At 36.1% G+C, this 12,010-nt stretch overlaps 1 protein-coding gene and 1 long non-coding RNA gene across 3 annotated transcripts in view; both read right to left on the bottom strand.

The window, feature by feature from the left end:
- The window catches only part of CWC27 (CWC27 spliceosome associated cyclophilin), a 246,333-nt gene that overhangs the window by 178,578 nt on the left and 55,745 nt on the right, over window positions 1-12,010 (bottom strand).
- Window positions 871-5,459, bottom strand: LOC146395580 (uncharacterized). 2 transcript variants are annotated; one of them, XR_014831480.1, is made up of 2 exons: window positions 5,289-5,459; window positions 871-4,956 (listed from the first exon to the last, which is right to left on the bottom strand). It is a non-coding gene; the product is annotated as an uncharacterized LOC146395580 (long non-coding RNA). The 2 variants fall into 2 exon arrangements; XR_014831481.1 differs by having other exon boundaries at window positions 5,320-5,457.

Raw genomic sequence — 12,010 nt, 5'->3', positions numbered from 1 at the left:
TAGCCAAGACATGGAAACAACCCAAATGTCCATCAACAGACAACTGGATTAGGAAGATGTGGTATATATACACAATGGACTACTACCCATAAAAAAGAATGAAATAATGCCATTTGCAGCAACATGGATGGAACTAGAGAAGTAAGTCGGAAAGAGAAAGACCAATACCATATGATATCACTTATATCTGGAATCTAATATAAGGCACAAGGGAACCTTTTCACAGAAAAGAAAATCATGAACTTGGAGAATAGACTTGTGGTTGCCAAGGGGGAGGGGGATGGAGTGGTGTGGTTGGGGAGCTTGGGGTTAATAGATACAAACTATTGCCTTTGGAATGGATTAGCAATGAGATCCTGCTGAGTAGCACTGGGAACTATGTCTGGTCACTTATGATGGAGCATGATAATGTGTGAAAATAGAATGTGTACATGTGTAACTGGGTCACCATGCTTTACAGTAGAAAAAAAATTGTATTGGGGAAATAACTATTAAAAAATAATAAAAAATAAAATAAAGAATATCCTTGATGAAATGGTAAAAATCATTAGCTTTATGAAACTTCAACTCTTGAGCAAAGTATTTTATGTGATGAAACTGAAGTATGCATAAAGCATATAAGCACTATTACTGCATACAGAAATATAGCTAGTTTGAGAAAAAGAGGCAATCATTTGAATTGTGAGATAAAACAATCAGGTTCATTTATTTATTTTTTAATGATACGCCATTTTTACTTGAAAGAACAACTGACACACTGGTTATTCTGATCTGGGGACAGAGTGATCCTCTCACTTAAGAAAAAAAGATTCAAAATGATAAACTTATTTACAATGGTAAAATCTTTTTTTTTTTGTTTTGTCTTTTTAGGGCTGCACCCATGGCATATGAAAGTTCCCAGGCTAGGAGTTGAATTGGAGGTACAGCTGCCAGCCTACACCACAGCCATAGCAATGTGGGATTAGAGCTGCATCTGTGAGCCTGAGTGGGCCAGGGATCAAACCCCACATCCTCATGCATACTAGCTGGGTTCATTACCACTGAGCTACAATGGGAACTCTGACAATGATAAAATCTTAGTTTTCGAGGAAAAAATAATTGAATTTTAGAAAATTTAGAACCATACTGCCACCCCACTGGGGGATTCTGGAGATCAGCAATGATATTAAATGAATAGTTTTTTAAAAAATGTATGGTAAAAATGTATCAAAATTTGGTAAATCCTCATAACTCAACAGATTAATACTTCCCAAATGGCCAATGGATAACACTACAAAAATCATGCCTGGGTAAAAGATCTAGTCATAATGTAAAATATGCCAATGGACTTTAATATATAACACTATGAAGAGTTTATTGGTTTCACATTGCATTTAACCTACAAGAAATTAGTACTTGTTGAGTTTTGGTAGACCATCAAAGAAGAATAAGCATAATTATCCGAAAAGGCTACTAAATACTCATCTCTCTCTTCAAAGTACATATCTATGTAAGGCCATATTTTCCTCCTGTAATTTAACCAAAACAACACAGTACATGCAACAGTCTAAATGAAGCAGATACAGGAATCTAGCTGCTTTCTGTTGAGCCAGTCATTAAACAGATTTGCAAAAATGTAAAACAATCCCACTTAAAAAAAAAAAAATCTTTTCAGGGCGGTACCCATGGCATATAGAAGTTCCCAGGCTAGGGGTTGAATGGAGCTATAGCCAACAGCCTACACCACAGCCACAGCAATACAAGATCCTGTAACCCACTGAGCAAGGCCAGGGGGCGAACCTACGTCCTCATGGATATGAGTCGGGTTCTCTACCGCTGAGCCACAATGGAAACTCCACAACCCCTCTTTTATAACTAAATGTTTATTTTGGGAAATGGTTATTTTGTCTAACATGTGTTATTTATGGTAAAATACAATGAAGTATATTGCTATTGTTTTAAGTTTATATTAACAAATATTTTTTAAATCTCTTCATATTAGTTTCTAGTAAGATAAATATTGATAAATACAAGCCTTGGAAACAAAAGCTCTTTGGGGTCCTCTGATTTTTAAAAGTATAAAGGTTTTTGAGATCCAAAAGTTGCAAACTGCTGCACAAAGCTATACTGTCACTCTTCTATACACGTGAGTGTATGTATCCATATTCATGTTGGGGGATGGAGGGGAGAATATATAGTCCCTGGCTGCTTCTATATTCACTACTCTGCTTCTGAAACTTTGCTTTGCTTCTGAATAGGATTCCCTACTTCCCTACTGGGAAGGGAATGTACTGACCACAAACAGGAAAATTATTTTGGCAATTATAATTCTATAACACAAGAAATAGTTATTCAGCATTTAAAAAATAGTATTCTAAGCATAAAATAATAATAGTAAACTGGAATTATTATTTGCATAATTACAGATTCAATATTCACTCATTCTTTAAAAAAGGTTGAATATTTACTATATACCAAATGGCAATGGCCACTGGTAGAAGCTGTAACTAGTTCTCTCGATGGCTACCTGGCCTGTTGTTTGCATGTACACTTTTAATTAAATAGTGAGTGGATGAAAAATAATATGAAATTGATTGCTTCTTCCAGAATTAAACATGTTGCTGTGGTTTGTAAGCTTTCAGAGGGAAGTGCATAAAAAATGTCAGATTTATATTCAGACTCTTAGACTGAGACTACTTAGATTGACATTAACAAAATGACCTTGATCAAGTCACTTAACCTCTAAAAGTTTTATCTGTGATATGAGGAAACAGAGAGACAGTTGATATGGATCTTCCAGCTTTAAACTTCCATAATTCTACTTAGGGGCTATGAACATTTGGCATAGAAAGATTAAGTGAGACAGGAGATTAACATGCTACTTTAGTGGGAAAACAAAAGTAGTATAAATGATTCATACTATTTAAAAAAAGTGCTTATTCTTGTTTTCTTAAATTAAGAAACTAAATAGTAAAATGAACAGTATTTGGAAAAAGTCACTTAAAGATTCTGAAAATACATTAGAGAATATCATTATAATACTGAAAGTAGAAAAAGAAAATATTATAACTGATATAATTTTAATAATTATGACTTAGTGAATGCCTACCAAATTATCATTAAACAAATAGGTATTTTAATTCCTACTTTAAAAATGAAGAAAGTAAAGAAAATAATTCATCCAAAAACACCAAGTTAAATAATGGTACAACTGGTATTCCAACCTGGATATGTTTGACCACAAAACAATACTCTTTCTACTACAGTAACATGATGCCTTTTGATTCTTATAAGTGAGTCTCTTTTTATAGTCAAGTTTTAATTACTAATGGTAATGGGAAAAGGAACAACATGGAAAAATCAATCCTACACAAGTATGGTATAATAGTTTATGACATGGAATAAACGTCAGTAAAATGAGTTCTGGGGCTGCGTGAGATTCTGGATCAGATGGCTTCTTAGTCCCTTTCCAAGGGGACTTTGTCCCTTTTCAAATTTAAGCAAATTCTCAATTCATTGATGCTTAAACAGGTTATCTAATCCATTTTACCACCCATTACATAAACTGATAATTTATGTTATACAAATTGCAGATTAATCACAAATAGTAAGCATATAATTTAAAGGAATAAAACTGGGAATCTTCTAAGGAAAAGATCCAAAGACTTGCTTTTTAAAAAACTTTCTATTTTCTTTCACTGAGTTTGTTAAAAGAAAAATACTGAAAACTCAAAAGGCCATTTTAACCCTGGCTATACTGCTTTCTTAAAGATGGGAAAACTTGCTCCAAAGAAGAGTCTATTCATTTGATTTTCCATTTCCATGTACTTTTTCTGTTCTTAGGGTGAGATAACAAAACTGCCACACACACAAAAAATATTCTGAAGAAAATTAAGTAGGACAAGTCCAAGAAAATTTACCAACTAAAAATTTATTTTTGTATAATCAAGAGGAAATTGAGAAAGATTTCTAAGTATTATACTAGATAAAACTGAAAGCCATGACATGAAACTAAGAGTTGTCTTATATTATGACCTACTGCAAATAAGTAACAAGAAACAAGGCTAAAAAAATTAATTTATTAACTGAAATAATGAAGTACAAAGCTAGAGCTTACTACTCAGTTTTTTAGCTTTTTTTAGAAATAGGATCTTTTCAATTAAGAAAATTTCTTATCAATTAAGAAAATTTATAAGCTACCAGGTATAATTTAAACATCAAAATGCAAGTCTAAGGTGCCATCAAAAATACTGGGGTCATTTATAGAATATTCCAAACAACCAAAGGAGGATACATATATTTTTCAACCACACATGGAACGTGCACCAAGATAAGCCATATCCTGAGCCAAAAAACAAGTCTCAATAAATGTAAAATAACTGAAGTCTTACGGAATATGTCCTCTGACCAAAATGAAATTAATTTAGACACCAGTAACAGAAAAATATGTGGGAAATTTCCAAGTATTTAGAAAACAAACAACACACTTCTAAACGAACCATGATTCAAAAAATAAATAAATAAATAAAAAGCCACAAGGGAAATTAGGAATTATTTTGAACTAAATAAAATTGAAAGCACAATTATATCAGTCCAGGTTTAACCAGAGAAACAGAACCGCAGAATTTCTTCTTCAGGGAAGCCTCAACTCTGCTCCTTAGCCTTTCAATTGACTGAAATAGACCCAGATTATTGTGGATAATATGCTTTACTTTAGGTCACTGGTTACAGACTTTAATCGTATGTATAGAATACCTTCACAGCATTACCAATATTGGTGGTTTTTTTTTTTTTTTTTAGAAAGGAAGGAAGATTGATTTTTTTTTTTTTTTTTTTTGTCTTTTTGCTATTTCTTGGGCCGCTCCCGCGGCATATGGATGTTCCCAGGCTAGGGGTCGAATCGGAGCTGTAGCCACCGGCCTACGCCAGAGCCACAGCAACGCGGGATCCGAGACGCATCTGCGACCTACACCACAGCTCACGGCAACGCCGGATCCTTAACCCACTGAGCAAGGGCAGGGACCGAACCCGCAACCTCATGGTTCCCAGTCGGATTCGTTAACCACTGCGCCACGACGGGAACTCCCAATATTGGTGTTTGATTAAACAACCAGGGTCTACAGTCTAGCCAAGTTGATAGTTGATGAAACTATTAGCAGCATGTTAAAACTGGAGATGCAGGGAGTTCCCATTGTGGCTCAGGTTATCAACCCAACTAGTATCTATGATGATGCAGGTTCAATCTCTGGCCTTGCTCAGTGGGTTAAGGACCTGGCATTGCCATGAGCTGTGGTGTAGGTCACAGACACAGTGTGGTTGCACTGGTGATTCAGATCCCACATTGGTGTGGCTATGGCACAGGCCGGCAACTGCAGAACTGCAGCTCCAATTCTACCCCCTAGCCCTGGGAACTTCCACAGGCCGCAGGCGTAGCCCTAAAAAGCAGGGGAAAAAAAAAAAAAAAAAAAAAAAAAAAAAAAAAGAAGATGCAAAGGAAGCAGTGCTTAAAGGGAAATTCAAAACTTTAGGTGCTTACACTAGAAAAAAATTTTCAAAATAATCAACTATCTAAGCTTCCAGAATAAGAAGCTAAAAAAACAAAACAGCAAAGAACAGACAAGAAGCAAAAGGAGAAGAGGAAAAGAATGAGTAGATTAAACAGACAGTAAGTAGAAAGAAAGACGCTGGAGGACTACTTGATTTCAAGACTACTATATACTACAGATCATGTAAATAGATATCTCAAAGACTTTAATGACATATGAGATGAGCCCATTGGAAAATTCTCAGCTCCAACTTCTTCTTGCTTACCATGTTCCAGATAGAACTTTCACAGAAGTTGAAAGCAGAAGAAAGTGCAGTTCCTTGGTTTTCAAAAGAACACCCAAGGTCAAACAGCTGGGAAAAAGTTATGCCAAGGACTAGCACCTTGATTTCCAAAACCCCTTCCCAGAGCTCTTCTCATTGCAACAAAGTGCCTGCAAGTTTTTGTACATGTCATTAAAAACCTGCCAAACTAAGGCCATTGTGCTATAGTAAACATTGGGAAAACATACCACCGTCTCTATCTGCTCATTTTCTTCTAGTTCTTAAATTTATCCACAGGCTGGCACAGAAAACATCATTGTGAATTAGAAAAGGGCACTCCCTCTGGGGAACCTCCTAGGAAATAAACCTTTTCTCAGCTGAATGATTAGAAAAAGGAGCCCTGGGAGTTCCTGTCCTGGCACAGTGGTTAACGAATCCGACTAGGAACCATGAGGTTGCAGGTTCGATCCCTGCCTTTGTTCAGTGGGTTAATGATCTGGCGTTGCCGTGAGCTGTGGTGTAGGTCACAGACGCGGCTCGGATCCATTGCTGTGGCTCTGACGTAGGCTGGCAGCTGCAGCTCTGACTAGACCTCTAGCCTGGGAACCTCCCATATGCTGTGGGAGGGGCCCAAGAAATGGCAAAAAGACCAAAAAACAAAACAAAACAAAACAAAAAACAAAACAAAACAAAACAAAAAGAAAAAGGAGCCCATTTCCTGGGGCTATTGCAGCTCTTACCAGTGCACAAAGCTTGGAGTGGAGCTCTAGCTAGATTCTGGCCTGTGCTAACACTTCATGGCTAAGTCCTCTTTTTCAGGTAACAATGGGCACAGTTGTCTTCAGGAGCCCTGCTTATCAAACATTTGCTATCTTGTCAACTGCAGAAAATCAATTAATGTCATTCCATAAAAATACTCCCTTCATAAATGAGACAAATGTATATAAAAACAAACTTTAAAAAACACAGCTTAAAACTATTAAGCTGTACCTTAAAACTGTTGACATACCAAGGTTCTAATATTGTACATATTCAAGGAGAATCTCCATGTTAAGAGTAGACAGAAAAATTTTATTACCAATACTTCATTTCAAAAAGTGACATTTTATGTTTGTCTTGTTTAGTAAGATTTGAAGTGTTTCTATAAGTATATCAAAAATCTCATAGAAGGAAAAAATAAAGCAGCATGTTTTCCTAAGCAATAAATGTCATCATTGACTTTTCAGCAAGGACATTTATCTTTCCAAAACAACAACAACAACAAAACCAGTTTCATACAATAGCTAAAGTTAGAATTTTATCTTTTAAATTTGTTTCCTTAAGTGAACATGTCCATAATCACATTTGTAGACATATGCTATTTTTATTTTATGAAGTTGTCATTAAGTTTTTATTCTAAGCAGGATGTTCTCAAGAATAATACTTACATTTTTTATACACATTCAAAATGAAACACATGAAATAAAAATAGTAATTAATAATTTCAGTAAAATGCATTATCTTAGAAGATTTCTTTTACTAGCACAATTACTCCTACATCTATTTACTCCAGTTTAGGTTCTCGGTATTGGCAGTATAAACCTTCTTTAAAACACACCTTCAGGAAAACTAATTAACCTCATCTGATTTAACAATATTTTACTTGGGATTTCCTATGTATTTAGAGTACTTTGTCTATGCCATTTGGTACTTTTAAATGTATTACTAGCTTAAGTAATTTCATGTGCTCATGGTTTTCAGAGCATGATTTAGGCAATAATTACATCTGATGCAGACAGAATACATTCTCTGTAGCCAAGAGAGGGAGGTGGGAGGTGGGAGAATCAGGATGTTTATGAAGAACAGAAGGGACTAATTTTCTTTCTAGGTAGGCTTGGCTTGTCTCTCCACAGTGTCCTTGCAGAGTGGGCTCATCTCTTCTACTTTATTAGTTTCTCTCCCCTTACATGCTTAACAATTAATGTTCATTATCTGACAAATTAATTTTTCATTTTATTTAAAAATATGCTGTGGTTAGGAGTACCAGAAGGTGAGCTCTCCTATGGTTGTTAAAGGGAGGGATCCTGCTGTGTAGCATTGGAAACTATATCTAGTCACTTATGATGGAGCATGATAGTGATGGAGCATGACAATGTGAGGAAAAAAATCTATACATGTATGTGTAACTGGGTCACTCTGCTGTACACTAGAAAATTGACAGAACACTGTAAACCAGCTATAATGAAAAAAAAAAAAAGAAAAAACACTATAAAATAAAAAAAAAATAAAAATAAAGAGAGGGTTGAATTACGTGGTAGCAAAGGCACTTTAAACTCTATAGGCCATCAGTGGCATCAGGTCTTAAAAGTAGTTCCATGTACCTTATTTCATCTGACCTGCCCACAATCCTATTGAGATAGGAAGGGCAAGTATTAATCACATCTTACAGATGAGAACAATTCAGAAATGTTGACTTGTTCAGATCTTATTTATTTATTTTTGCTTTTTAGGGCCGCACCTGCAACATATGGAAGTTCCCAGGCTAGAGGTCGAATAGGAGCTACAGCTGCCAGCCGGACAGCCTGTGCCACAGCCACAGCAATGCTGGATCCAAGCTGAGTCTGCAAACTATACCACAGTAATGCTGGATCCTTAACTCACTGAACAAGGCCAAGGATGGAACCTACATCCTCATGGATGCTAGTCGGGTTCGCTTCCACTGCACCACAAGGGGAAACTCCAGATCTCATTTAGAGTAAATGATGCTAGGATCACAGTCTTAGTCTTTATGGATTGCAGCTGTCATGACATTTGAGAACATTCACTACACAAATACAATGTTTAGCATAGCGCTTGAAATAAAATTTGTTTTCACCTTGCCATTAGGCAGATTCATTCCTCTCCTTTAAACTAACACCTCATTTAGCATAGGGACTTGGTATTCATTTTCAAGTTAAAAAAGTAAAATAAACAGAACTACCTGCTATAGTAATCTCACCAAACCCTCCTACTTGCAATGCTCCTTTCCAAAAATACAGAAATCCAGTATTCACCCGACTGTGAATCTTTCAAATTGATTTACTCTAGTTAAAAAAAGAAGTTGATCTATGTTTATCTGAACACCTGAATTAATACATAAATCAAGAAAAATGAGTTATATTTGCACTTTACTATTCTGAAAGCTATCTCATGATCTGGTCCCAATCTATCTTTCCAGCTTTATTTCCAACTATATCCTTTCTTCCAGTCACAACAGATTGTTCGTCAAATACACTCTGTACTTTTCTCAGTTTCCTCTGCTGGAAATTCCCCTTCCCACCCATTTCCTCTTATTCAAACTCTACTTCTTCTTCAAGGACTGGTCTTAATGCTATCTACTGTGCATACATGCAGACTTCCTGATATCTAAGGTCAAAATTAATCTCTCCCTCCTCCATGAAGCTACTGTAGTTTCTCTGAACCTCTGTTTTGCATAGAGTTCATTGTGGTCTATAGTTCAAGGCAATATATCTGGCTCAGCTGAGAGCTTTTTTGTGCCAAAAGAGGATCTTTCCTTATCTTTATATCTATGTGCATATCGTAGATGTTTGAAAAGTGTTTACTGAGTGCAAATAACATAGCAAACAGAACAACGTCTAATTCAGGTTTTCATCATATCTTATCTAGACTTGGACTAATAAAGCAGCCTCCTGGTAGGTTTCTGCAACCTCAAATTTTGGCTCTTTCCTGTTTATTTTTCATACTACTACTACAGTGATCTCTCTGTAACAAAAACCTGGTCATGTCACTTTCCAGTTTTACTTTATATTGTTCCCCACCATCTCAAGGAGAGTCCAGTTTCTAAGTATACCTAGCCCATCTTGATCTGGTCTCAGTCTACGTGTCTAATACTTGGTACCATTAACTCAGACAGATAGACATCCATGTTTTCACCCAAGTTCCCACAGTTTTCACAATATCAAACTCCTACCCACCCACTTGCATATACTCAGTCCACCATTCTAACAGCTCATCCTTTATGCCTCATCTCAGGGGAGGTATAATAGGGCAGTTGAGTCAAACATATCTGTATTTAAATCCTAAGTTGTCCATTACTTGGACCGTGATCCTGAATAAGTTAAACTTTGCAAATACAGCTGAGAGAATATTAGAAAGCTCTCTGGCTTCACCATTCTTTCCCTACACTCTGCAATACACTCTGCTCCAATGCTTAGGTGAGCAATTTCAACACTGCGTAAAATACAAACCTAGGAGCCAGAATCTAAGCCCTAGGTTCCTTGTCAGTTGAAGTAACTAATTAAAATTCCAGATTTAAAGGCAAATAAGCTGTAATCTTTGTTTTCTTCTAGCTCCTTATACACTTTACACTAAAATGTGAAATAACAATACACAGAAAATTAAAATTTTTTTTTTTGCTTATAATAGTGATCCATCTCAGCAAGAATGCACATATAGTATATTTTCAAATATTGTTTTCCTCATATATCTTTGTCTTTTGTTCATTTCTTTAATTGTTTTTCTTATTGTTGACTTGTTTTTGCTTTTTAGGGCCACACCTGCAGCATATCGAAGTTCCCAGGCTAGGGGTCCAATCGGAGCTATAGGTGCTGGCCTACGCCACAGCTGTAGCAACCCCAGATCTGAGGTGCATCTGCGACCTATACCACAGCTCATGGCAACATCGGATCCTTAACCACTGAGTGAGGCCAGGGATCTAAACTCATGAATCCTAGTCGGGTTTGTTAACCACTGAGCCATCTATTTTTTTTTTTTTTCTCTTTAAGATCTAATAGGTATGTAATTCTCTGGATTTGGTAAACAGCACATTTGAATACCCCTTCTAGCTCAAAGTATCATAACTCTATATATGGATTTCTTTCTGTCCTAAGAATCAGAAATGGAAATCAAATAACAACAAAAAAAGTTATGGTGAGCAGAAGCTGACTGATGTGAAGCAGACAACATTAAAGCATGCAATAATGTACTAAGGCTAAGCAACTGTTCTGCCTGGAAACTGAGAGTTTTTCAATCTTAAATAGTACAGAAGAGGTAAATCCCTTTGGCATAATATATTTCCATTATCAGGTTTATATCTTTGTAGGGGTTTAAATTGTGTGAACTTTGTTTTAACCTGGTTTAGGTGCCAGGTGTTCATCTATACTAAACTTCAATAGTTATAATGTTTTATTAAAACATATTCCAAAGATACATATAATCTGAACTTATATTCTTAAAATGTTACTTCAAAGACTTTTTAAAAGAACAATGCCAAATTAATTTTCTCATATGCAAATATATCTTACACGCTTTTTTGGTGTGGAATAAACAGTATTTTATCAGTGTTTTATGAAAAGCACCTTGAGTTAGTAGGAGCTTTTATATAGTAAAAGAAATTATCTTATATGGTAAAAGGCTATTACCTTAACTCCATGAATTAATTCTGGTAATTCATACATTTCTCCATATTATGACCCTCACTCCAAAGAGCCAAAGCAGTGATGCTGCAATTGAACCATCTTTAGGTTGTAGCCCTGCTCTAGAGGCCAGGGTCCTATACTTAATTTTTGTTGAAGGCTGTGTGTAGGTACTATAACAGGTGTTATGCCCCTTGCTTTCTTGTGGAAATGGTTGCTATTCACTGACACAGTTGAGAAACAAGGCTAGTTTGACTGGGAGATGGGACCCTCACACTGTCTCCTTAGAGTTAGCATGACCATTGACTTCTGCAAACATCTGAGCCTCACATTGAAAAAGACAGAAAATGTACATTTGAATTTGCTTTTTTAACCTTTTTACCTTTATTCACCTATGCTTTCAACATACAGGAAAATGGTAACGTATTTTCATCACTAACTAATTTACTACAAAAACTCTGAGCAAATACCTTTAAATATCTACTAAAATGTGAACAAGGCCAGGATAACATTGCAAATTTTGTTTCAAAATTCATTCCATACTATACAGCATAGGCTAAAACAATAAAAGGTACAAATCATAATTTTTAAAACTTTACTAGGATACCGATAAATCCTACCTGAAAGTATAAAGATGAGCATAAAGCCAAAAAATTTAAGAATGGGGTGGAGTTCCCGTCGTGGCACAGTGGTTAACGAATCCGACTAGGAACCATGAGGTTGCGGGTTCGGTCCCTGCCCTTGCTCAGTGGGTTAACGATCCGGTGTTGCTGTGACCTGTGGTGTAGGTTGCAGATGCGGCTCGGATCCCGCGTTGCTGTGGCTCTGGC

This window comes from Sus scrofa, chromosome 16, assembly GCF_054392235.1.
Source record: "Sus scrofa isolate SSC_HxYL_T2T_F1_AM1 chromosome 16, Sscrofa_HxYL_maternal_Yorkshire_Landrace_v2.0, whole genome shotgun sequence".
Lineage (NCBI taxonomy): Eukaryota > Metazoa > Chordata > Mammalia > Artiodactyla > Suidae > Sus > Sus scrofa.
The sequence above is the reverse complement of the archived record's forward strand: the minus strand, read 5'-3'. Positions and strand labels throughout refer to the sequence as shown.